Genomic DNA, 25,812 nt, shown 5'->3' with positions numbered 1-25,812 from the left:
AAACACATGAAAAAATGCTCAACATCGCTGATTATAAGAGAAATGCAAATCAAAACTACCATGAGATACCACCTCACACCAGTCAGGATGGCCATCATTAATAAATCCACAAATAACAAGTGCTGGAGGGGTTGTAGAGAAAAGGGAACCCTCCTGCACTGTTGGTGGGAATGTAAACTGGTATGGAGAACAATTTGGAGATACCTTAGAAATCTATACATAGAACTTCCATATGACCCTGCAATCTCACTCTTGGACATATATCCGGACAAAACTCTGCTTAAAAGAGACACATGCACCCCGCATGTTCATTGCAGCACTATTCACAATAGCCAGGACATGGAAACAACCCAAATGTCCATCAACAGATGATTGGATTAGGAAGAAGTGGTATATATACACAATGGAATACTACTCAGCCATAAAAAAGAATGACATAATGCGATTTGCAGCAACATGGATGGAACTAGAGACTCTAATATTGAGTGAAATGAGTGAGAAAGAGAAAGACAAATACCATATGATATCACATAACTGGACTCTAATATCTAGCACAAATGAACATCTCCTCAGAAAAGAAAATCATGGACTTGGAGAAGAGACTTGTGGCTGCCTGATGGGAGAGGGAGGGAGTGGGAGGGATCAGGAGCTTAGGCTCATCAGACACAACTTAGAATAGATTTACAAGGAGATCCTGCTGAGTAGCATTGAGAACTATGTCTAGATACTCATGTTGCAACAGAACAAAGGGTGGGGAAAAAAATGTATACGTGTAAGAATAACTTGATCCCCATGCTGTACAGTGGGAAAAAATAAAAAAAAAAATCAACACTTTGACCAACTTATAAGCTCCTTCAAGGAAGGGGCAATATCTTTTCTTTTTCCCTTTTGTATCCTCAGTGCCAAGAACAATGCTGGACACATACATGTTCCATAATTATCTGTCCAATCAGTGTTTAATCCTTGCTATTTTGAGACATTTTTAGGCACTGTAGTAAACAGACAAGCACAACCCTGTCCTCACGGGACTTTCATTATACCACATATGACACACTTTGGAAAGTTATATTTTAAATTTTTTACCCAAAGAAGAAAAAAAAATTATGGGACTATACAGCAGTGTTTTAACCCAGTCGAGAGAGTGGAAGAAGCTAATATCTCTTAATATGGACAGGAGTTAAATACAAGGTGATGATGGCAAAGGGAGATGGAAGTAAAGTGAAAAATATTCCACACAGAGAAAAGCAGCTAAGAAATTAGAGTTCCTTTTCTTCAACCACTTTTATTACTCTACATATATGTCTAAAGAAATGATGGGTGCCTAAGACATTTTTTCCCTCATAAACAAGTGAATACAGGTTTCTACAGTCTAAGCTATTTCTGAACCATTGAGAGTTTCCTTGAGAAAATCACTTTAACTTAGACTTGATGGGAGAACTATATGTAAATGAAACCAAGGATAAGGGCTAACCCTCTAATTATATTTAAAATGGTTCTCAGAATGTTCCTCAGTCCTTAATCCCATTCCATTTTTAGACCTGTGAACAAATGAACCATGGCCTATAGTTCTGTACTCAGTAGAGCACCTAACTCAGATTAAGCACATTACCAGTGCCAAACACTCAGCCTTAATGGTAATTATCCCTTCAGATATTCTCAGAGAGATTGCTTGTTTAACATGGAAGGTTCCCAAGTCCCAATATTTATATTCATAGTTTGTATACATTTGAAACAAAAAGATGTTAAACCTGTGGTGCTCATAATGCTCAGGTAATAGCTTCCTGTCATTTTGCTTTGGGGTAGGGACTATTTTGCTTAGTGTGCTTTCTTTTCTGATCCATCCATAGTGTTCCCAAGAGACCTATTTTCTAACTAATTCCATTCTTCAACTGATGGTGGTATAGGGGATGCAGACTCCTAAAATGGATCAGTCTGTACTCTTGCCTGTGAAGATTTGTTATTTGTCTTTTTATTTGCCTTGATACCAAAGAGGCAATTCATCTCCAGTGGCAGAAACTATTAGATGGAAAAAAAGGCCAGGAATTGTCAGTGGCTATATTTTTGGATATATGATGGAACTGGATTAAGATAGAGAAGAAAGTCAGTAAAGCAAAGCAGAAGCATGAATTGAAGAGAGTCTGCAGATTTCATGTTCCTGCTTGTTATGACTAAGGATCTTCCAAGAGCCATACATTCTAACTGTGTTAGTTGGTTTCCTGCTATGTGAAGAAACCCACACAAATACCTATCAGTGGAACAGGATAGAAAGCCCAGGAAGAAACCCACACAATAATCTATGATTAATTAATCTATGATAAAGGAGGCAAGAATATACTGTGAATAAAAAATAGGCTCTTTAACAGTGGTGCTGGGAAAACAGCTACATGTAAAAGGATAAAATTAGGACATTACCTTACAGTATACACAAAAATAAACTCAAAATGGATTAAAGACCTAAATGTAAGACCAGACAATATAAAGCTAGAGGAAAACACAGGCAGGATACTCTTTGACAGCACTATCTTTTTGGATCCATCCCTAGAGTAATGAAAATAAAAACTAAAATAAACAAAAGGGACCTAGTTAAACTTAAAAGCTTTGGCAAAGCAAAGGAAACCATAAAGAAAATGGAAAAGAGAACCCACAGAATGGAAGAAAATACTTGCAAACAAAGCAACCAACAAAAGGATTAATCTCCAAAATATAGAAACATCTGATACACCTTTACACATTAAAAAAATCCAAACACGATTTAAAAAATGGTTAGAAGTCCTAAATAGACAATTCTATGAAGAAGACAGACACGGACAAAAAGCATATGAAAAGTTGCTCAACATCACTAATTATTAGAGAAATGCAAATCAAATCTACAGTGAGGTATCACCTCACACTGGTCAGAATGGCCATCATCACAAAGTCTACTAACAACAAATTCTGCAGAGGGTGTGGAGAAAAGGGAACCCTCCTACACTCTTGATAGGAATGTAAGCTGGTGCAACCACTATAGAGAATGGCGTGGAGGCTCCTTAAAAATCTAAATATAGAACTACCATATGACCTAGCAATCCCACTCCTGGGCATATATCTGAAGAAAGCTATAATTGAAAAGATACATGCATCCCATGTTCATTGTAGGACTATTTACAATAGCCAAGGCATGGAAACAAGCTAAATGTCCACTGACAGGAATGGATAAAGATGATGTGACACATCATGAGATTATTAACAGGTGGAATCTAATTTAAAAGTGACACATGGGAGTTCCCGACATGGCACAATGGAAACAAATCCGATTAGGAACCATGAGGTGGTGGGTTTAATCCCTGGCCTTGCTCAGTGGGTTAGGGATCCAGCGTTGCCGTGAGCTATGGTGTGGGTCACAGATGGGGCTCGGATCTGGCATTGCTGTGGCTGTGGCGTAGGCCGGCAGCTGTAGCTCTGATTAGACTCCTAGCCTGGGAACCTCCATATGCCGCAGGTGCGGCTCTAAAAAGTAAAAAATAGATAAATAAATAAAAATTTAAAAGATAAATAAATAAATCAAAGTGATACATGGAGTTCCCGTCATGACTCAGCAGTAACAAACCTGACTAGTATCCATGAAGATGCAGGTTTGATCCCTGGCCACACGAGCCTTGCCATGAGCTGTGGCATAGTTCACAGATGTGACTTGGATTCCAAGTTGTGTGGCTCTGGTGTAGGCCAGCAGCTACAGATCTGATTTGACCCCTAGCCTAGGAATTTCCATATGCTGCAGGTGCAGCCCTAAAAAGACAAAAAAAAAAAAAAAAAAAAAAAAAAAAAAAAAAAAAAAAAAAAAAATACAAAAGAACTTATTCACAAAACAGAAACAGATTCAAAGTTTTCAAAACGAAACTTGTGGGTACCAAAGGGAAAATGTTGGGGAGAGGGATATATTAGGAGGTTGTGATTAACATACATACACTAGTATATATAAAATAGATAAATAACAAGAACCTACACTGTGGCACAGGGAAATCCATGCAATAGTGTATAATAATCTCTATGGGAAAAGAATCTGAAAAAGAATGGATATGTGTGCATGTGTGCGTAAAACTGATTCACTTTGCTGTATACCTGAAACTCACACAACATTGTTAAGTCATCTACACTCTAATAAAAATTTTTTAAAAGAAATGAGAAAGGAGAGGTTAAACTGAAACCACAGAAATACAAAGAATTATAAGAGAATACTATAAGCAACAATATGACAAGAAAATGGACAACCTGGAAGAAATACATGAATTCTAACAAAAGTACAACCTTCCAAGATAGAACCAGGAAGAACTAGGAAATATGAATAGGCCAATTACAAGTATGGAAACTAAAACAGTCTAGAACTAGATGGTTTCACAGGTGAACTCTATCACACATTTAGAGAAGAGCGAACACCTAACCTTCTAATACAATTCCAAAAAATTACAGAGGAAGGATCATTCCCAGACTCATTCTATGAGGCCATCATCACTCTGATACCAAAACCAGACAAAGACACCACAAAAAAGAAAATTATAGGCCAGTATCACTGATAAACACAGATGCAAAAATCCTCCACATTACTTCATCCAAAAACACATTAAAGTGAATCCAACAATACATTAAAATGATCATACACCATAATCAAATGAGATTTATCTCAGGGATGCAAGGATTTTTAAATATCTGCAAATCAATCAGTATGACCTACCACATTAACAAATTGAAAAATAAAACCAAATGATCATCTCAATAGATGACAAAATCCAATACTCATTATGATAAAAACTCTCCAAAAAGTGGGCATAGAGGGTACATAGCTCAACATAATAAATGCTATATGTAACAAACCTACAGCTAACATTATATCCAATGGTGAAAAGCTGAAAACATTTCCTCTAAGATGAGGAACAAGACAAGGATGTTCATTTTCACCACTTTCACTCAACATAGTTTTAGAAGTTTTTAGAACTAATCACAGTTTCATAGTTTTGGAAGTTTTCTTTTCTGACTGCCAGAGCAATCAGAGAAGGAAAAGAAATAAAAGGGATCCAAATTGGAAAAGTAAAACTGTCACTGTTTGCAGATGACATGATACTCTACACAGAAAATCCTAAAGATGCTACCAGAAAATTAGAACACATCAATGAATTTGGTCAAGTTGCATGATACAAAATTAATACACAAATATCTCTTGCATTCCTATACACTAACAATGAAAGATCAGAAAAAGAAATTATGGAAAAAAATCCCCATTTACCATAGCATCAAAAAGAATAAAAGACCTAACAATAAACCAACCCAAGGAGGCAAACTCTAAGATGCTAATGAAAGAAATCAAAGATTAAACAGACAGGTGAAAAGACAACAGTTTCTTAGATTGGAATAATCAATATTGTCAAAATGATTATACTACCCAAGGAAGTTATAGATTCAATGCAATCCCTATCAAATTACCAATGGCATTTTTTGCAGATCTAGAAAAAATTTTAAATTTGTATGGAAACACAAAAGACTCTAGAGAGCCAAAACAGTCTTGATAAAGAAATATGGAGTGAGAGGAATAAGGCTTCCTGAATTCAGAGTATATTCTAGAGCTACAGAAATCACAAAGTGCTACTGACACAAAAACAGAAATACATAATCAATGGAACAGTATAGAGACCCCAGGAAGAAAACCATGTACCTACGGTCAATTAATCTATAACAATGGAGGCAAGAATATACAATGGAGAAAGATAGTCTCTTCAATAAATGGTGCTGAGAAACCAGACAACTACATGTAAAAGGATGAAATTAGAACATGCTTTAACACCTGACACACACAAAAAAAACTCAAAATGGATTAAATACCTAAGACTAAATACTATAAAACTTCTTAGAGAAAAACATAGGCAGAACACTCTGGCATAAATCACAACAAGACATACAGATCACCAAAAGACACATGAAAAGATGCTTAACATCACTAAGTATTAAGAAATGCAAATCAAAACTACTATATCAACTCATACCTGTCAGAATGGCCATCAAGGGAACATTTTATTGTATGTAAATTATACCACAATAAAATCAACTTTAAAAAATATGTAGGGACCTCAACAGGAGAAAAAAAAAAAAAAGAATGGCCATCAAAAAAAGTCTACAAACATAAATTCTGGAGAGAGTGAAGAGAAAAGGGAACCCTCCTTATACTGTTGATGGGAATGTAAATTGGTTTAGCCACTATGAAGAACAGTTTGGAGGTTCCTTAAAAAACTAAAAATGGAGATATATATGATCCTGCAACCCCACTCCCAGGCATATATCTGGAGAAAACCATAATTCAAAAAGATACATGCGCCCCAATATTCAATTCATCCATAGCAATAGAAGAATATACAATGGAGAAAGATAGTCTCTTCAATAAATGGGGCTGAGAAAACCGATTAGCACTACTTACAATAACCAAGACACAAGACACAGAAACCTAAACGTCCATCAACAGACGAATGGATAAAGAACTGCCACATATACACAATGGACTATTACTTAGCTATAAAAAAAATGAAATAACAGAGAAAGACAAATATCATAACACATGTGGAATCTTTAAAAAGATGCAAAAGAAATTATTTACAAAATAGAAACACTCAGATTTTGAAAACAAACTTATGGTTACCAAAGGGAAAGGTGGGGAGAGGGATAGACTAGGAGTGTAGGATTGACATATACACACTACATAAAATCACTAACAAGGACCTAGTATATAGCACAGGGAATTCTACTCAATATCCTGTACTAACGTGTATGGGAAAAAAATTTGAAAAAATAGATATACATAAATGTATAATTGAGTCACTTTACTATACTCAACTGTCTATATACTCCAATATAAAATTTTTTAAAACTAATAACTTAAAATGCCACACACAAAACAAACAGTCCACAAAACATTCTCCTTTCCTTCTGAAGGTTTTACGATGCATTGTTATCATTAACCAGTCTTTTGCTACTAAACTTAATGGCCGGTTGAGATCAACAGTTCTGAGACCATTCTTCCACCACTGTTTAAGACTGCAGTGGCAAGTGTGATATTCATTTAGCCTCCTCAGCCTTCTGGGTAGACCTGGTGACCTTGCCAGCTCCAACTGTCTTCTCATCCACTGCTTTGATGACACCCACACCAACAATCTGTCTCCTGTCACCAACAGCAAAATGGCCCAGAGAAGTCAAAATGGTCAAAGAAGCTCTCAGCACAAATGGGCTTGCCAGGAACCATAACAACGATGACAGCATCACCACATTTCAAGAATCTGGGACTATCTTCCAGCTTTTTCCCAATACAAGGACCAATCTTCTCATTTAGCCCAATAAATTTGCAGCTCACTCCCCACAGTCAATTTTACCCCAGGCTCCTGTGATGAATTAGGTGCCTTAAGTCCAAGGGAGCCCCTGGGCCTCTTCTTTCAAGTGTTGCTCTCTTTCTACCAAGAGGCTCTTGTCTTTCCTTATGTTTAGCCTAGGGCAATGTTCCTCCTCCTTATGGTAGGCTTATCGTTCCTTCCCCCATGGTGGCTTGCCTCTCTTCAGGTTATCTGCCCTCCAGGAATCCAATGCCACTGTAAAAAAAAATGGTGTTTTGTTGTGCATTGTCTCTTTTCTGTTGTTCTGTGTTGAACACTTTACTATTATTATTATTCTCTGTCTTTTTGCCATTTCTTGGGCTGCTCCTGCAACATATGGAGTTTCCCAGGCTAGCAGTCAAATCAGAGCTGTAGCCGCTGGCCTACACCACAGCCACAGCAACGCAGGATCCCAGCCGCGCCTGCGACCTACACCACAGCTCATGGCAACGCCGGATCCTCAACCCACTGAGCAAAGCCAGGGACCGAACCCTCAACCTCATGGTTCCTAGTCGGATTCGTTAACCACTGAGCCACGACGGGAACTCCCTGTGTTGAACACTTTAAAAGCAACATCAACCAACTAATGTTTCAATCCAAGTGCACTATCTACTACCTGCAACTTTCTTCTGATATTTGAGGCACTTTGTTCCCCCCAAAAAAGGTTAAATTTACCTTTCTAATATTTTCAGGGCTCTTGAGATCTACAGTAGTATGACAACTGCAGGCCTGATAGATCCTTTCCAAAAATTCAGAGAGTCTTCTTTTGTTTTGCAGAATTTCTTCACTTTTGTTCAAATTCTTTTTTTGCATTGGTTCCCCTTTTCAAAACCTTGCCAACATGCACTAATAACTAGTGCTTTAATCAGGTCATCCTTTCCTCCTTGGGGCCACAATTTGGTTCGGTTGCAGGTACTGCCAAGTGGGCTTCAGGTGTAGAAGATTCTCCCTATAAAAGAAGGGTTTCCATCTTTTCAATTAAAGAAGTTTGAGAAACCCAGCTGGTTGGTCATTCGTACTTCGCCTCCTATATGAGATAACAGCAATGAAAATTTCCCTGCCCTGGGAATGGCTCTTGATCCAAATTGAGTGCCCTACTGGATCTTGGATGGTGATACCAGACCAGCTCTCTGTGGCCCCAACGCTAACACAGGATTTTCTAATTTATCCCTAGAAGGAGGGGAAGTCCTGAGCCCCAGTGTCAGGAACTGGGTCGGAAAAGAATGGAAGGTGGTGGAAGGGGTGTCCACGTTGACCAGAGCAGCTGGGACAGCTAGCTCAGCTGGAGGAGTGAAGGCTTGAAGCAGTGTATCCTCACTCCAGTTCTCTTCCTTTTCTTATTTTCCCTGATGTAATAGCACAAGTGCTTGCACAGAAAAGATTTCATCATTCTTCCCCGCTTCTTCACAAAATAGCTATAGAGTCATTCAAAAACCACTGTAAAATCATAAATAGCAATTGATCATCCTAACCATTAAGAGGATGCCTTTTTCCTTTGGCATCAACCAACTGAGATTACAACGCAATTGAACAGAAAATTTGTAATTGCTGTGACATACAGCAATCCAAGATAATCACTAAAATTATGACTGATAACATTTACCAGGATATACTGGAATTTTAGGACTTCCATAGAATTTCTAGAATTTCTAATCTTTATCCACATGATACAATCTAAGAAGTTTTATCACCACCTATTTGACAATGCTTCCCACACAACTTAACATACAAAATCAGCCTAATTAGTTTAGTATTCCTCTCATGGAGATGGAGAAAAAACAAATAATTTGAAGTATTCCAGGGATCCTTTGGAAAACATCTAAGTTAGACGGAGGTCTAGCAAACTTTATTTAGGATTTGATTTGTGGAAAGTTTGTAACAGTATTAAAAGTTTTAACCAATGATAATAAAAGATCTCAATGGCAAGTACAGATCACTTCAACAAAGAAACTCACAATTACCAAAAGCAGACTTCAATATTCTAAGAAGACTTTGTCCTCTTAGAGAAATGGATTCAGGTTGTGTGCTGCTTTACCTTTAATGTTCATTTTCTTTTGCATGTGTGTGTAACAAATACATTTATCTTTTTAAAATTTTTCTTATGATTCACAATGTTTTATCAATTTCTGCTATACAGCAAAGTGAGCCAGTCAAACATATATATACATTCTTTTTCTCATATTCTCTATCATGTTCCATCACAAGTGATTAGATATATAGTTCCCTGTGCTATACAGCAGGATCTCATTGCCTGTCTACTCCAAACACAAGAGTTTTCATCTACTAAGCCCAGACTCCCAATCCATCCCACTCTCTCCCCCCGCTCCCCCCGGCAAACACAGGTCTGTTTTGTAGATAGATCATTTGTGCCATATTTTAGACTCCAGTGTAAGAGATATATGGTGTCTTTCTCTTTCTGACTCACTTCACTCAGAATGAGAGTCTCTAGTTCCATCCATGTTGCTGCAAATGGCATTATTCTGTCCTTTTTTGGGCGGAGTCGTAGTACAACATATCATTGTACATATGTACCACATCTTTCTAATCCATTCATCCACTGGATTAGGCATTTAGGTTGTTTCCATGTCCTGGCTATTGTGAATAGTGCTGCAATGAACATACGGGTACATGTGTCTTTTTCAATGAAAGTTTTGTCCATGTATATGCCCAAGAGGGGGATTGCTGGGCCATATGGTAGTTTTCTAAGGCATTTCCATACCTTTTTTTCCATAGTGGTTGTACCAATTTACATTCTCACCAATAGTGTAGAAGGGTTCCCTTATCGCCACATCCTCTCCAGCATTTGTTATCTGTTGACCTGTCAATGATGGCCACTCTAACTGGATTGAGGTATGTACCTCATTGTAGTTGTGATTTGCATCTCTGTAATAATTAGTGATAATGAGCATTTTCTCATGTGTCTGCTGCCCATCTGTATGTCTTCTTTGGTGAAATGTCTATTTATACAAAATATAAAAACAACTCATATAACACAACAACAAAAAACAAACAACTGGGAGTTCCCATCATGGCTCAGTGGTTAACGAACTTGACTAGTATCCATGAGATCCATGAGGATCCCTGGCCTCCCTCAATGGGTTAACGACCCAGCGTTGCTAAGATCTGTGGTGCAGGTTATAGATGTGGCTTAGATCCAGCATTGCTGTGGCTGTGGTGTAGGGTAGCAGCTGCAGCTCCAATTTGATCCCTAGCCTGGGAACCTCCATATGCCTCAGGTGGGTGCTTAAAAAAAAAAAAAAAAATGAAAAATGGGCAGAAGACCTAAATAGACATTTCACCAAATAAAACGTTCATTTTCTTAGGTTCAATTTTAACCAACCTTGGCCATGCACAAAACTTTCAGTGCTCCTCCTCCACAAACCTTCCACAGTTTTAAGCATCCATGTTAATCTGTCCCTCATTTTTTCCCTTTCATTCACAAACAGCCAGCTCTAGGACGGAACCACCCTTTTCCTTTTAACAAAATGTACTGATTCTTCATACCCTCCCTGCTGAAAACACACATCCCGTACCTTTGCATGCTGAAATGTTTCCCCTGTAATTCTTAACCTTAATACTTAATCTCTAGCGAAAACCAGGAAGGAAGTAATTGTCAACAGTCACACCAGCATGTCTAGATGAACAACTTATGCTTTAGTCTTCCTCTACTAAGAAGGCAAATGTAGGTAAATTTAGACCTTTCCAGAAACTACTATTCTAGGAGGTCCCGTAGTGGCTCTAGTGGTTAACGAATCCAACTAGGAACCATGAGGTGGCGGGTTCGGTCCCTGGCCTTGCTCAGTGGGTTGAGGGTCCGGCGTTGCCGTGAGCTGTGGTGTAGGTCGCAGACGTGGCTCAGATCCCGAGTTGCTGTGGCTCTGGCGTAGGCCGGAGGCTACAGCTCCAATTAGACCCCTAGCCTTGGAACCTCCACATGCAGAGGGAGCGACCCAAGAAATGGCAAAAATACAAAAAAAAAAAAAAGAAAGAAATTAATATTCTAATATTTTATGCTATTTTAAATAACCCAGATATTCAACAAATTATCTTCATTTAAACTAGTTTAGTTTCAAGTTATGAAAATCTGGAAAAAACAACTTCAGACAGACATTCCCAGTTCTGCAGAATTTACCTAAAACTCTTGCCTCATTTACCTCTACTTACTTAAAAAGCTTTGTAATTTCTTTATTCTTGCTGACAAAGTTTTAAACAGGAAAAAGTGTTATTTGATTTTTAGTAAACCTAAAATATAAGTACAATAAAAGAATTGCACTTAATATCGATACAATTGGTCACAACACTGGTGACTGCAGAGACATGTCTGTACTAATCAAATCAACAAGCATAAGCTAACTTTAATACCAGATTTTTTTTGTTTTTTTTTTTTTTTGTTTTTGCTTTTTTCAGTGCCGTACTTGAGGCATTTGGAGGTTCCCAGGCTAGGGGTCTAATCTGAGCCACAGCTGAGCTGCCGGCCTACACTGCAGTCACAGCAATGCCGGATCTGAGCTGCGTCTGCAACCTACATCACAGCTCACAGCAACACTGGATCCTTAACCCACTGAGTGAGGCCAGGGAGTGAACCCGCAACCTCATGGTTCCTAGTCGGATTCATTTCCACTGCGCCAGGACAGGAACTCCTAATACCAGATATTAACTCAACACTGACTATTTCCTATATCACATGAACCCAAAACTCACTCTGGCCAGTTTCCTTTATATTTGAGTATTTACATAAGTACTTAATTTCCTTTAAGCCAATTAAACAGACTTCTTTTACAAATTAGTTTTGGCAATGCCACACATCTATAACACAAACACAGGGACCTCACAGTTCCCATCCCAAAGTTTCAGCCATGAATCACACACAACAACATAAAACCTATAAGTTACAGAAGAAGTTGGATTCAAATTGGGATTCTGGCCAATGGGACAAATCAAAGTCGCCTGTGCAAACAGCTATCCCCTTTTTACCAATATTTATGGGAAAGGCATTTCTATTTATGGGAACGGCATTTCTTTTTTTTTTTTTTTTTTGTTGTTGTTGTTGTTGTTGCTATTTCTTGGGCCGCTCCCGCGGCATATGGAGGTTCCAGGCTAGGGGTCGAATCGCAGCTGTAGCCACCGGCCTACGCCAGAGCCACAGCAACGCGGGATCCGAGCCGCGTCTGCAACCTACACCACAGCTCACGGCAACGCCGGATCGTTAACCCACTGAGCAAGGGCAGGGATCGAACCCGCAACCTCATTGTTCCTAGTAGGATTCGTTAACCACTGCGCCACGACGGGAACTCCGAAAAGGCATTTCTGTTTCTATTTGTAGTTTTGGGTGACTTTAGGAGCCAAGTGGAATCTTTCTCTTCTTCCCGGGAATGTCTCACTCTTGAACTTGAAAAGACAGGTTGGTCAATTGGGAATTTGGGTTTGTTTGTTTTCTGTTCCTTTCCTCCCTGGACATCAGTAAAAGTTTTAAATATCATGAAACTGATTTGGCTGTAAGTGAAGAAACAGTACCAAACAAAATGAAATGAAGAACCCAAAGGATGAACAGAAAATTCTAAATAAACCCTCAAGTTTGGTCTTGGGGTTTTACACATACCAGCGATTCAAAAAACCACAAACAACATGATTAACACAGCAAGGGTAGCAACACAGGGTGCACAGGCTCCAGGGATAACTCTGCCTAAACCCCTTGTGGTGATGCCAGCAAGTATTGTGGTCACACATGCTTTCAATAAAACACCATTTTCCTCTCACCCATGGCTTCATAGTTGTAATCAGATCACATGCCCAAAATGTGCCTCAGAGGACTTCAGGGATAGTTGAAACATTCCGCATTTTTAAAGACAGAAATTCAAGAAAAACAAAACACAAACTTCACGCACAAATGCCAGCATCGAGAGAAACAAACTGGTTCACAAATCGGCTAAGAGTCTAACAACCCTTTCCTCTCTCCAACAGGGTCCCCCACTCAAATACAAAACAAATTGGCTGATTCCAGAGAAAAAGGCCCAAATGAAGAGGAAATAAAATTCCCAGCTGTACACCTCAGAGTGACTTACCTTCTACATGTAGCCTGGGAGCTCTCAAATGTCAATTTTTTGTCCCAAGTGCCAAGTGCTGGGGTAGCCAGAGCTGCTTGGGGGTAATTTTGAAGGGAAAATCCTCAGGACAAGTGATTCAGCAGCCGCTAGGGCCTTATCTGAAAATTTCCCACCTGGGCTGGCCATCCAACCTCTGCTTGGAAAGTGGCTGGAGAGAGAAAACTCAGCGATGCAGTCCATTCCACAGTCTCCTAACACCTTGCCTAAATCTCCCTTCTGGAACTTTACACTTCCTGGGCTCAGTGTTACCGAGTCCAAGTTCACACTGCTCACCACACGACGGGCCAATAAAGCAAGAGACTTTTTTCCCAGAAAGCCGGCAGGGCAAGACTATGGCAGAAACACGGCCCAAAGAACCGTCGTGCCGGAGTTAGAACGCAAGCGTCTTTTACACGAAAAGGGGAGTGGGGGTGGGACGTAAAGTCAAACACTTCCTGGTTCCACTTCCTGGTTCCGGTCAGCCTGCAGAGGGCAGGGGATGTGTTCCTATCTTCCGGCCCGCAGTCATTCACAGGTGGGCCTGGTGAGGATGATTCCTGTGGGCTCAGCAAAGGTTGTTTAGCTTCATGCTCATTACCTGCGAGGCAGGCCTCACAGAGATGGGCCAATTTGTATAATTTAGGCTTAAAGGCAAGATCCCTTTAGCAATGAACTTGTAATAAAACACAAAGGTTCTTCTTTATTACATTAGCCCTACCTTCTAGATCCATATAACAAAGGGCTGATCCCTGTTCCACCTGATAGTCCTACAAATATTTTAAGTTAGCTGCTGTACTTTACCCAGCTCTTGGAAATCAGCATAGCAAGTTGGCTAAAAGTACCTGTTGTAAATAGGAATGCTTGAGCTCAAATACATGCTCTTTCATTTACTAGCTGTACAACTTGGAGTGAGCCACCTTGCCGAAGTCTGTCTTATCATCTATGAAATGGTGAAGCAGGGGTAACAATGGGACCTCCTTCTGAAGATTTTTGAGAGGATTAAATGAGATAACATATGCAAGTATTAACCATGGCTATGCTGATGGAGATTGTAATTATCATATCACTATGTACTTTTCTCTCTCCCAGGCATGTCTGATCCCTTCAACCATTTATCATTTATGAGAAACCTGGTCATCTTGCTTGTCCTTTCCATACCATCTCAGAGTTAAACAGAGGACCCCAAATGGGTACTGGCCCAAGAAGAGTAGTATGCCATGGCCTCTACTTTTATAAACACAACCTATAACTCTGTTGCTTTTTTCTGTAGCCTCCTCACATAGCTCTTTCAGACTGGGCTGGAGGTTGATCAAATCTCCCAGACTCTCCTTCAGTGAACAGCTTTGTCAATCTATCCTTGTGGAATTTGTGTTTCCACCCAAGCACAAATGTAAAAGTTCTTTTCTTTTTTTTTTTTTTACATCCACACCTGCAGCATATAGAAATTCCCAGGCCGGGGGCCAAATTGGAGCTGCAGCTACTGGCCTATGCCACAGCTGTGGCAACACCAAGTCTGAACCTATGCAGCAACCTATGCGGCAGCTTGTGACAATGCCAGACTCTTAACCCACTGAGCAAGGCCAGGGATCAAACCCACCTCCTCACGGACATTATGTCGGATTCCTAACCTGCTGAGCCACAGTGGGAACCCCACTATTGCTGGATATCAATTGTCACTGTCATGGAATACATTATAGTTTATAAGGTGTTTTTGTTTTTGTTTTTCTTTTTCTTTTTGCTATTTCTTGGGCCGCTCTCACGGCATATGGAGGTTTCCGGGCTAGGGGTCTAATCAGAGCTGTAGCTGCCAGCCTACGCCAGGGCCACAGCAAGGCAGGATCCGAGCCGCATCTGCGACCTACACCGCAGCTCACAGCAACGCCGGATCGTCAACCCACTGAGCAAGGCCAGGGATCGAACCTGAAACCTCATGGTTCCTAGTCAGATTCGTTAACCACTGCGCCACGACGGGAACTCCTATAAGGTGTTTTTAATGCACATAATCTAACCTAATTCTTGAGAAAAAGTGTTAATAACACAGATCAGATTGTTTTGCAGATAAGAAAACTGTGGTTCAGAGAATTTAAATACTGTGAGCAAAGTCTCCCGTCTGATAAGTAGTATATCCAGATGCAAACTTGGGTCCTCTGAGAACAAATTGGATTGTTCAATCAATTTTGAAACCACTTCACCTTACCATCATCCACCAGACATTTTCCTTCTTTATCCTCAGGGATTCCATAAGGCCTTTCTCAAATGACTTGCTGAAATACAGATTTACTACCTTTATTATAGTTTCTTCCTACAGCAAGATGCTAACAAAGCCTGAGGGTGGGGGGAGGGTGAGATGGGGAGGGAGAGAGGAGTTGCTGGTTATAATAATACCTACTTCTCTGAGTTATTATTTGGATTTGACTGGAACACAGATATGGGCTTGGCATAAAGTGGGTCCTCACTAATGGCTGTTATTTTCCATATCCCAGGCATTGGCTCCTGTTCTTTGTTCTTGTTGTTGTTGAGGTTTGGGGGGGGGGTTGTTTGTTTTTGTTTTTTGGTTTTGTTTTGTTCTGCCACTTCCAGTTAAAGACTCTTCTCCCAGTTGAGAACAAGAGGAACAAGAGAGGTACAGAAGATGCTTTAGCATTTTTTTCCACCATTACCTCTAAGCAGTGGGTCTGCCTCTTCCTTTGACAACTCCTTGGCCCCCCAAAACCTAAAAGAGCCATTTTTATTATCTGCAGCATTTTCCTAGCCTCCCTGTATTCTAATCTTCAGCCCTCTGCCACTCTCCCTACAGGTTCCTGCCCCCATGCTATCTGTCCTCACTTAAGGGCCCCAACCTCCTCTTTTTCTCACCAGAGCCTTATCTCATCAGTGGAGATACGTGGACCTCTTTATCTCATCAGTGCAGCCTCTCTGTAACTAGATGGTTTTCATTTATATATTTTTCATTTTTGTCTGCCTTTCTTTCTGCTTTTTTCCTTGTGAGACAAAAACAAACATTAGAGTGATTTGTTTTCCCTGGGGTTTTGCATGCCTCTTTAGCCATCACCACTCTTGCCAGAGAATCATCTTTATATCCTCCTCTTTTTCAACACATCAGTTAAAGCTCTAGGATCCATGTCTGATAATGACCAATATCTTCTTTGCTCACTGTCATAAATATAAAATGAAATGATGACTTACTCCCAAGAGTGTAAATGACTAACTTCTACTTAACCAACCAGTTTGGGTTTTTGTTTGTTTGTTTTAGAATTATACTCTACTGGCTGGTTCCTGGCTTTGCTCTAACTCGCTGTTCAGCCTTGACAATATCATTTATATTCTGAATCTCACCACCCACAGCTGCAAAATAGAGCTAGTAAAATTACCCAGTGCATTGGGTTGTCATAGGGGTTAAATGAGATAATGTCTGTAGAACCCACAGAGCCATGAAGGTATAAAATAAGTGCTCACAAATGCCAACCATTATGAGCATAAGCAATTAATTAGAAGGTCTCAAAAAGTGTTTCAATCCTTTTTGGTCTTTCTCATCAAAAGTACAAGCGCCTCTAAGGAAACAAATTGTTCCCTCTCGAATTCAGGGCCAAATGGGGACACTGGCTGCTGGATTTGGAGGTGGTTCTGCTGAGCTCCCTCAGAGCAGACCTTGTCCAGTCTCCCCTGGAGATAAAGGAACCCACATGGATTCAGCTGCCCACTCTCTGGGCTGCATGCAAGAAAGACCCCAGCGAGAAATCTCCAGCAGTAAAGACAGCTCAGGGCCTTGCCAGAAGGGAGCAGCTGGGCAGACAGAGCTGGGCAGTCATCCAAAAGCTAGGACTTTAATTACCCTGGGAGGGTTCGCTCCAGATGGGCTGGCTCTGGTGTCCTGGAGCATCAGCAATGGCAGGGGAAGTCCCAGCTCCTGGAAGTCAGCTCTAGATGGGAGGAGGGCGGCCTCAGAATCCTTGAAGGCAGATCCTCACTTTCCGGTCACGCAGCTTCTCTGGATGTATCCTAAGCAAGAAATAGATCAGTCATTTTTCTAGGTCTCACCTCCAGAGTCTGAGCTCCCCTCTATCATAGGTCTGGCTAGTAGGCTGCTGGGCACAGCAGACTTCTTGGGTGCCCATCCAAGGACAGCAGGGCCCTTGCAGACTCATTAGGGTCCTGATGATATGCTGGGATACCCAGACCCTGAACCACTGATGACCTGGCCCTACCTGGGAGAGATGAACAGCATGGTAGCAGGAGACCGTCTGTGAGGCAATCAGAAGCTTCTCTGAGAAAATTTCAAGCTCTTGCTGGAGAAATATTGGAAAGTATGGGGAAAAGTACATTCACAGGAATGCTCTACTTTGTGATAGCAAGGGAAACCTGTATCTTGAAAGCTTTCCTGGAAGTCCTGCCCCAAGACTTGCAGTCTTTGAGGGAAGTGTTCAGTATTTAACCGGTAAGTATTACATTAGCTGTAGCATGACTGCAGATGCTCTTTATCACACTGAGGAAGTTCCCTTTGATTCTTAATTTGCTGGGAGTGTTTGGTCCTGAATGGGTGGTAAACTTTGTCAAATGCCCTTTTTCCTTCTATTGAGATGTTTATGTTTTTCCTCCTACACACTGTTAATATGATGATGTATACTGATAGAAACATAGACTAGGGCTCAAGGATCCACGGAACTTGAGGGTAGGTGTCTGCAGTCCTGGTGGGAGACTGCAGAGTATAAGAACTTTGCAGTTTTGAGTTTCCCAGCTGTGAAACTCTCCACTGATAGTCACTTGCTCTTGTCTTCACTACACAACCGGTTTTCTTAATAATAACAGTTCTGAAGAATATACTACAAGACAGTGTAGTCTCCTTTTTCTTTTTTTTTTTTTTCCCGTTGTCCCCACAGCACGTGAAAGTTCCCAGGCCAGGGATCAAATCCACACCACAGTAGTAACCCAAGCCGCAGCAGTGACAAGCCTGGCTCCTTAACCTGCTGACCCACAATTTTACTTTTAAAAACTATGTATTAAATTCTGTTCAAGCACTAGCAATGTCATGGTGAATAAGACAGCACCCTAGGCTGCAAAGGGATTCTCTGGGTAGGTCCAAAGTATATGCTTCTATGCTTAAAATCTGGGTCAGTTGCTAGATAAAATATATACTAGACAGGTGCATATAGAGGACAGGATGGTTAGTTTTCTTCAGGAAGGTTGCCTGAAGGAGGTGAGTTTTTCTGTTTACTATTTACTTTTCTGTTTCACTTTACTCTGTAAACAGAGGCGCATAATGCCCACTTCCAAGGGCTTTGAGGATTTAAATGACAAAAGAAATGACCAAATCCAACACAGCTGAGAATATCAGAAGCACTCAACCAAAGTTATTTCCTGTGTTAGGGACTGCATTCAGTCCTAGATAACAGAGTCCCCAGTAAAATTGTTTTAAAATATAGAGGCTTACTTTTCCTTCAAAGCTACTTCCTGGTTAAAAGATGGTAGCTGAAGCTCCTGCCATCATGATTACATTGTGGGAATTCTGTGTTTTGTTTTGTTTTTTCCTCTTGCAGAACTTTCGGGTGACATTATTTGTGATGAGAAGCTGGTCATTATTCATCCTCTTCTTTCCCTTTTTTTTGACATGTTTTTAAAATACAACTGCTTTTAAGATTCTCTCTTCATCTTTTGTTTTCAGCATTTGATTACATTGTGCTTCTCTTTATATTTAAATCCCTGTTAAGTCATTGGTGGAGCCATTGGGTCCTGTCAGGTTTGTTTCATTATATGTAAGGGCAGGTCTGTTTTAGTTTTGAGCTTAGTCTGAGAGCATGGCCCTCATTCCTAAGGCATGGGCTTTCTGGAGCAGCAACTGAATGTGTGAAGTATTTGATGAGCTGTCTTCACTCTGGCAGGTCTAAAACTCCAACATCTCCCAGTATCATCATTCAGCTAATCTCCTCAAAATATTTGATCTCTAAAGTCTGGCCTTTTCATACATAGTCTGGTCCTCAGCCAAAGAACTGAGGTGAATTATCATGCTGACTCCTAAGGTCACCTCTCTGTACAGCTCCCTTTTCTCAGGTACACTGTCCAAAAATTCCAGCTGCTTCAGCAGCCCAGCACTGATCTCCTTGACTCCTGAGCTCAGCAGGATGACAGCTCTGCTAGGTTTGCACCTCCTTATGCTGAGCCAGGAAAGTGTCCCCAGATGGAAAGCCAGAATGCCCACGGGCCACTTCCTGAGTTTCTCCCTCTCAAGTTCACAGTCCTACACTGAGTGTTGGTTCATGCCACGCCTGAAAACGATTGCTTCATATGTATCTTTTCAGTTTTACAGTTATTTTTGGAAAGAAGGTAAGTCTGGCACTTACTTTCATGGCTAGAAGCAGAAATCTATTGCTGAAAAGCTTATTTATTTATTTCGTTGGTAGCACTACTAATAGTAACACAGTAACATCAACTCTTTTATGTTTTATAAAGATGTTTAAGCTATTTTAAGTTTTAAATTTAAAAGAATTTAAAGCCTGTAAAGAATTACATTACCAGGAGTTCCTGCTGTGGCTCAGTGGTTAAAGAATCTGACTAGGAACCATGAGGTTGCAGGTTCGATCCCTGGCCTTGCTCAGTGGGTTAAGGCTCCAGTGTTGCTGTGAGCTATGGTGTGGGCCGCAGATGTGGCTCGGATCCCGTGTTGCCGTGGCTCTGGTATAGGCTGGTAGCTACAGCTCCAATTCGACCCCTAGCCTGGGAACCTCCATATGCCGCGGGAGTGGCCCTAGAAAAGGCAAAAAGACAAAAAAAAAAAAAAAAAAAAAAAAAGAATTACATTACCAGGTTGAACTTTTCTCTAATTCCTCTTAGTACCTCTAGAGGCAACTACTATCCTGTATTTACATTTATTACCTGAATGTGCATCTTTATACTTTTCCTATTCATGAACATATCCTCAAACACTAGAATAGAAAGTTGCCCTGGAGAGAATATGGATGTTGTATTAGACAGATTCTAGAGGCAGGAAGATGAAGTAGAAAGTTGTTGAAATGGTCCACGTGAATGTTGGTGAGGCAGGGGGTAGGGCCAGAGAAATAGGTAAGGAGACTCAAAGTCCATTTAGAAGAAAGCAACAAGATATTTAATTTGATCTAGAACTTGACTTTTAAGTATATTTATTGGTATTATTTAAATCTTTAGAAATACAGCTTTCAAAAATACCTCCCGTTAAACACTTAATGAGTGTCTCCCACGTGCCAGGCACTGTGCTGAGCTCTAAGGATATGCAGTTGATCCAAAAAAAAACCCCCATAGTTTCTGTTTATACGAGTCTTTTTTCTCTGCCCCAAATCCAATCAAAAGTGACAAATCTGCACAGGCATTTTTCAGCCTGATGCTCAGCAGGTATGACTGGTATGGCTGTACCAGGTGTGTTCATTCAGTGCCCATTCTGATTGGTTGGCACCCTGTTCTAATAGGTTGATTTCCCATTCTTATTGGGTGAGGTCTGCATTGTATCAGTTGTTAAGTAGTTAACTCTTGCCAAAAATGACCCATAACATGGTACCTCAAAGATAAGTCAAACCTATCATCCTCTTTATCTCAAAAGAAAAACATTAAAAGAATTACCCGGGAGTTCCCGACATGGCGCAGTGGTTAACGAATCCAACTAGGAACCATGAGGTTGCAGGTTCGATCCCTGCCCTTGCTCAGTGGGTTAACGATCTGGCGTTGCCGTGACCTGTGGTGTAGGTTGCAGATGCAGCTCGGATCCCGCGTTGCTGTGGCTCTGGTGTAGGCCAGTGGCTACAGCTCCGATTCGACCCCTAGCCTGGGAACCTCCATATGCCGCAGGAGCGGCCCAAAGAAACGGCAAAAAGACAAAAAGACAAAAAAAAAAAGAATTACCCTACAACTCCAAACTGTGGAGCATGAGAAGCATGATTAAAGAGAGGAAGTTAACTGATAGTAGTTTTTTTTTGTTTTTTGTTTTTTGGGTTTTTTTTTTTGTCTTTTTAGGACCACATCCATGTCATATGGAAATTCTGAGACAAAGGTCAAATCAGAGCTGCAGCTGTCAGCCTAGGCCACAGCCACAACAATGCGGGATCTGAGCCATGTCTGTGACCTACAGCACAGCTCATGGCAATGCCAGATCCTTAACCCACTGAGCAAGGCCAGGGATTGAATCCGCATCCTGCAGGATACTAGTTGGGTTCATTACCACTGAGACATGATGGGAACTCCCCATACCGATACTTTTATTAAAGACATACACACACATACATAGAACAAAAACTGTTTTAGTGCAAGAATAGGCCTAATATATTAAGAACAGATGAGCAAACTAAAGGCCAGAGATATCTTCTTACCCCACTGGGTAACGGAATGTACTCACTTCTCTTGACTTTAGATCTTAGCAGATGATACAGAGCAGATGTTCTTAAACTTGAGTGCCCATCAGAATCACCAAGAAGACCTTGTTAAAATGCAAATGTCTAGGCCCCATTGCTTGAATTTCTGAGTTTGTAGGTCTGAGAAAGCACTCAAGAATTTGTATTTCCAGAAGTGCCCACTGTAGAGCAGTGGGATAAGCTTCTGACTGCAGTGACTCTGGCTGATAACAGGTGCAGGTTTGATCCCCAGCCTAGGGCAGTGGATTAAAAGATCTGCAGTTGTGGCTCAAATCCAGTCCCTGGCTTAGGAACTTCCATATGCCACAAGTTTGGCCATCCAAAAAAAAATTTGCATTTCTAACAAGTGTCCAGGTGCTAGTAACTGCTGCTGGTCTAGGAACTACAGTTTAAGACTCACCAATTTGGGGTGTTCTCGTTGTGACTCAGCAGGTTAAGAACCTGATGATGTCTCTCTGAGGATGCAGGTTTGACCCCTGGCCTTGCTCAGGGGATTAAGGATCTGGTGTTGCTACAAGCTACGGTGCAGGTGGCAGATGCAGCTTGGATCCAGTGTTGCTGTGGCTGTGGCATAGGCCTCAGATGCTGCTCTGATCCGACCCCTGGCCTGAGAACTTCCATATTCCTCAGGTTTGGCCATAGAAAGAAAAAAAATCACTGATAGGAGAGTTCTCAGAGCAAGTTCTCATATTATATTTGTCTGTATTTATGTTTCTCACCTTAAGAGAGTCATCGGCTCTGTGGGTCCTCATTACAACACTCAGTTGTCCATATTCCCAAGGTTGAACGTGTATGCTAGGAAGCTGATATCCAAAAGCAAGGAGAAGGTTATAAAGGAGCCATTTCAGTAATAGCGATTTTTTTTTCTTGAAAAAAAAATGACAGTAGGGAGATTTGGGGCTTTCCAGTTACTCCTCCAGAACTTACTGTGCTATAAATAAACAGCCTTAAGTAGGCAGTTGGGATATGACAGTATTTCCTTAATAAACTGTACTGGGAAAGAGCTAACAATGGTGAGCCACAGATGTTTCTAATGTTTAGGTGGTTATTATCACCAGCAGTACATCTTTAATTCACATGAAATGAAGTTGCATAACCCACTGATGGCCCATTTTTTATTACATGTGAGACCAAAAAACAACAACACTAATTATTGCCTAGACTTGATAGAGCTCTCTGTTTTGTCAAATTGTGAAATTCCCACAGGCATTCACTTTGCTTAGTCACTCAAATTTTCTGTGAATTAGGGCCATGTCCTGGTGCTTCTTCACTCAACTAATGCTTATGGAAAAACAACAAAACTTAGGAACTGTGCTCTGTGGGGAAGCCAAAGGTGTTCAGGATATGGTGACTTCAAGGAGAAAAGCTTACTATAGGAGAGAGGAGACTTCTGCAGAAGTTACTGTGACAGAAAACAGTCAAGAAGAGCAAGTACCCAAGGGCTCAGAAGAGAAAAAAAGTGAAGAGAATGGAAGCAGTGAGATGACTCAAGAGGTGTACCAGTGTAGGACTGACCCAGGAACTGACCCAGGAATGTAGTAGTCTAAGAATGACCCAAGAGTGTAATAGTCTAGGACTGACCCAGGAAGCACCTGTGGAATAATAAAGCAGGGTGTAAATAAAGCAGGGACAAAATGTGGTAACTGATTGTATATCATTTAGGTTTTGAGAAGAATGTTGGTGCCATTAACCAAAACATAAGAGTCAGGGGGAGAGGTACATTTCAGAGCTGGGGAAGAAAATGATGAATATAAGTATAGATAGGCTGGGCTTACCCTTCTGTAAGTAAAGCTAGAATGAACTCTTGAAGGCAGCCGGAGAAGTGGAGGTTGATCTTGAGAAAAAAGTCAGATTGAGGTGCTGTATCAGTCAGGATAGACCAGGTTATGCTGCCATAACAAGCAGTAATAAAAATCCCAGTGGCTTGAAATAGTGGTGCTTATTTATAACTCACAATTCTATAGCTGCTGTAATTCAGCAGGGAGATTCTGTTCATCCTAATTACTCAGGGAGGATACAGTTTCACGGAGGCTCCATCTTGGCAAATTCTCAGTAAACATGGAGAGTGAGTGAGGGGAGCATAGCCAAGCAAGCACTAGTTCATAAAATGGCTGCCTGGAAGTGACGCATGCCTTGTTTTTCTCCTCATATTTCATTGACAAAGTAAGTTACAAGATCATCCCTGAGATCAGAAGAATGTGCAAAAATAATCCTACATGGGCCCAGGGCAAAAGAACTGCCATTTGTGAATTGCTGTTCTGACTCCCACATGTATCACCCAAGACTGGGACCCATGATGAAGACAGGTCAGTAAATATAATCTCTGATGTAATGAGGAGAGAGAGTGGAAAGTGAAGCTGTAAGGACAGAACCTTAAGGAACACACAGGAAGAACACATAATTGAGAAGCAAAATAAAAACACACAGAAAAACCAAGGGCTCAGTTTACTGAGATCACATCCATGAGAAGCATCTCAGGAAGGTTCCTCCCTGCCAAAGATGGAGATAAGTCAAAGACACTGAGGATGATGAAAGGTCGCTGAGTGTGACCCTGAAGGAGACGTGATTGACCTTTAAGAAATCTGATTTAGAGAGATGATGGGGCCAGAGAGAAGCTAGACTGAGGAAGGAGTCATCCAAAGTGGAGGCAGAACATTGGATTATGGAAAAATGATTGAGAAGAATGTGCCTTGAGGTAGCAACAAAATCAATGCTGCTCTGCTAAATGAAATCTGACAGGTTTTCATTTCTTCATTCAGCAACTATTTATTGAACGTTTACTCTTGCCAAACACTGTTTTAGGAGCTGGGAGAGAGTGAACAAGATAAGTTTTCTGTTCCCATGGAGCTTATCTTCATACGGAGGCAGATGTACAATAAATAAGTGAGCAAATGAGTAAGAGAGAATTTTCAATTATATTTAGTTGTGATAAAACCAGATAAATTATATTTGGTTCTTCTTTTCCTTCTGAAAGGAAATCACAGGGTGGGTGGAGAGAATGGGCTGAAGGGTATATCCTGGACTAGTCAGGGACAGCCTCTCAGGAGGGGGTAACATAAAATCTAACTCCCAAAGGACAAAAAACATCAGCTAAGAAAAGACCTGGGAGTTTGGGATTAGTAGATGCAAACTATTACATTTAGAATGGATAAGCAATGAGGTCCTGCTGTATGAGCACAGGGAACTATATCCAATCACTTGTGATAGAACATGATGGATAATACGAGAAAAAGAATGTATATGTGGGTATGACTGGTTCACTTTGCTGTAAAGCAGAAATTGACAGAACATTGTAAATCCACTATAATTTAATTTTTTCTTATTTAAAAAAAAGAAAAGATTTGGAGCTAGAGTGCTCCAGGATAGGCATAATCTCTGAAGGAATGATCAAGTTCTCACTAAAAAATGGGGATTAGAAGAAACATCTTAAGCAGCTGGGTGTGTGCACATGTACATGTGCGTGTCTGTGTGTAAATACCTATAGCAGATGAAGGTCTAGAAGGTATTTGCCTCTCAGAGCACATTCATTCATTCATTTATATTCATATGCCTTCTCTTCCAGGTAACGTGCCACAGAACCAGCTTCAGTTGCTTGGGGAAAATTGCTGTAGGGCAGAGTCACTGAGGCAGAGTCTCGTTCTTGGTGTTTTATATTGTGCAGACTGTTTCTTTTTTTTTTTTTTCTTTTTTTCTTTTTGTCTTTTTGCTATTTCTTTGGGCCGCTCCTGCGGCATATGGAGGTTCCCAGGCCAGGGGTCCAATCAGAGCTGTAGCTGCCAGCCTACGCCGGAGCCACAGCAACACGGGATCCGAGCCGTGTCTACAACCTACACCACAGCTCACGGCAACGCCGGATCGTTAACCCACTGAGCAAGGGCAGGGATCGAACCCGCAACCTCATGGTTCCTAGTCGGATTCATTAACCACTGCGCCACGACGGGAACTCCCAGACTGTTTCTTTTTAAAGTTTTTGAACCA

The 25,812-nt window shown here is 40.8% G+C and overlaps 1 long non-coding RNA gene across 1 annotated transcript; it reads right to left on the bottom strand.

Annotated features, from left to right (window-relative positions):
- LOC110260245 lies at window positions 15,977-24,223 on the bottom strand. The gene is made up of 2 exons (XR_002343177.1): window positions 22,554-24,223; window positions 15,977-17,464 (listed from the first exon to the last, which is right to left on the bottom strand). It is a non-coding gene; the product is annotated as an uncharacterized LOC110260245 (long non-coding RNA).

This window comes from Sus scrofa, chromosome 4 (assembly GCF_000003025.6).
Source record: "Sus scrofa isolate TJ Tabasco breed Duroc chromosome 4, Sscrofa11.1, whole genome shotgun sequence".
NCBI lineage: Eukaryota > Metazoa > Chordata > Mammalia > Artiodactyla > Suidae > Sus > Sus scrofa.
This window is presented reverse-complemented; position numbering and strand designations above follow the sequence as displayed.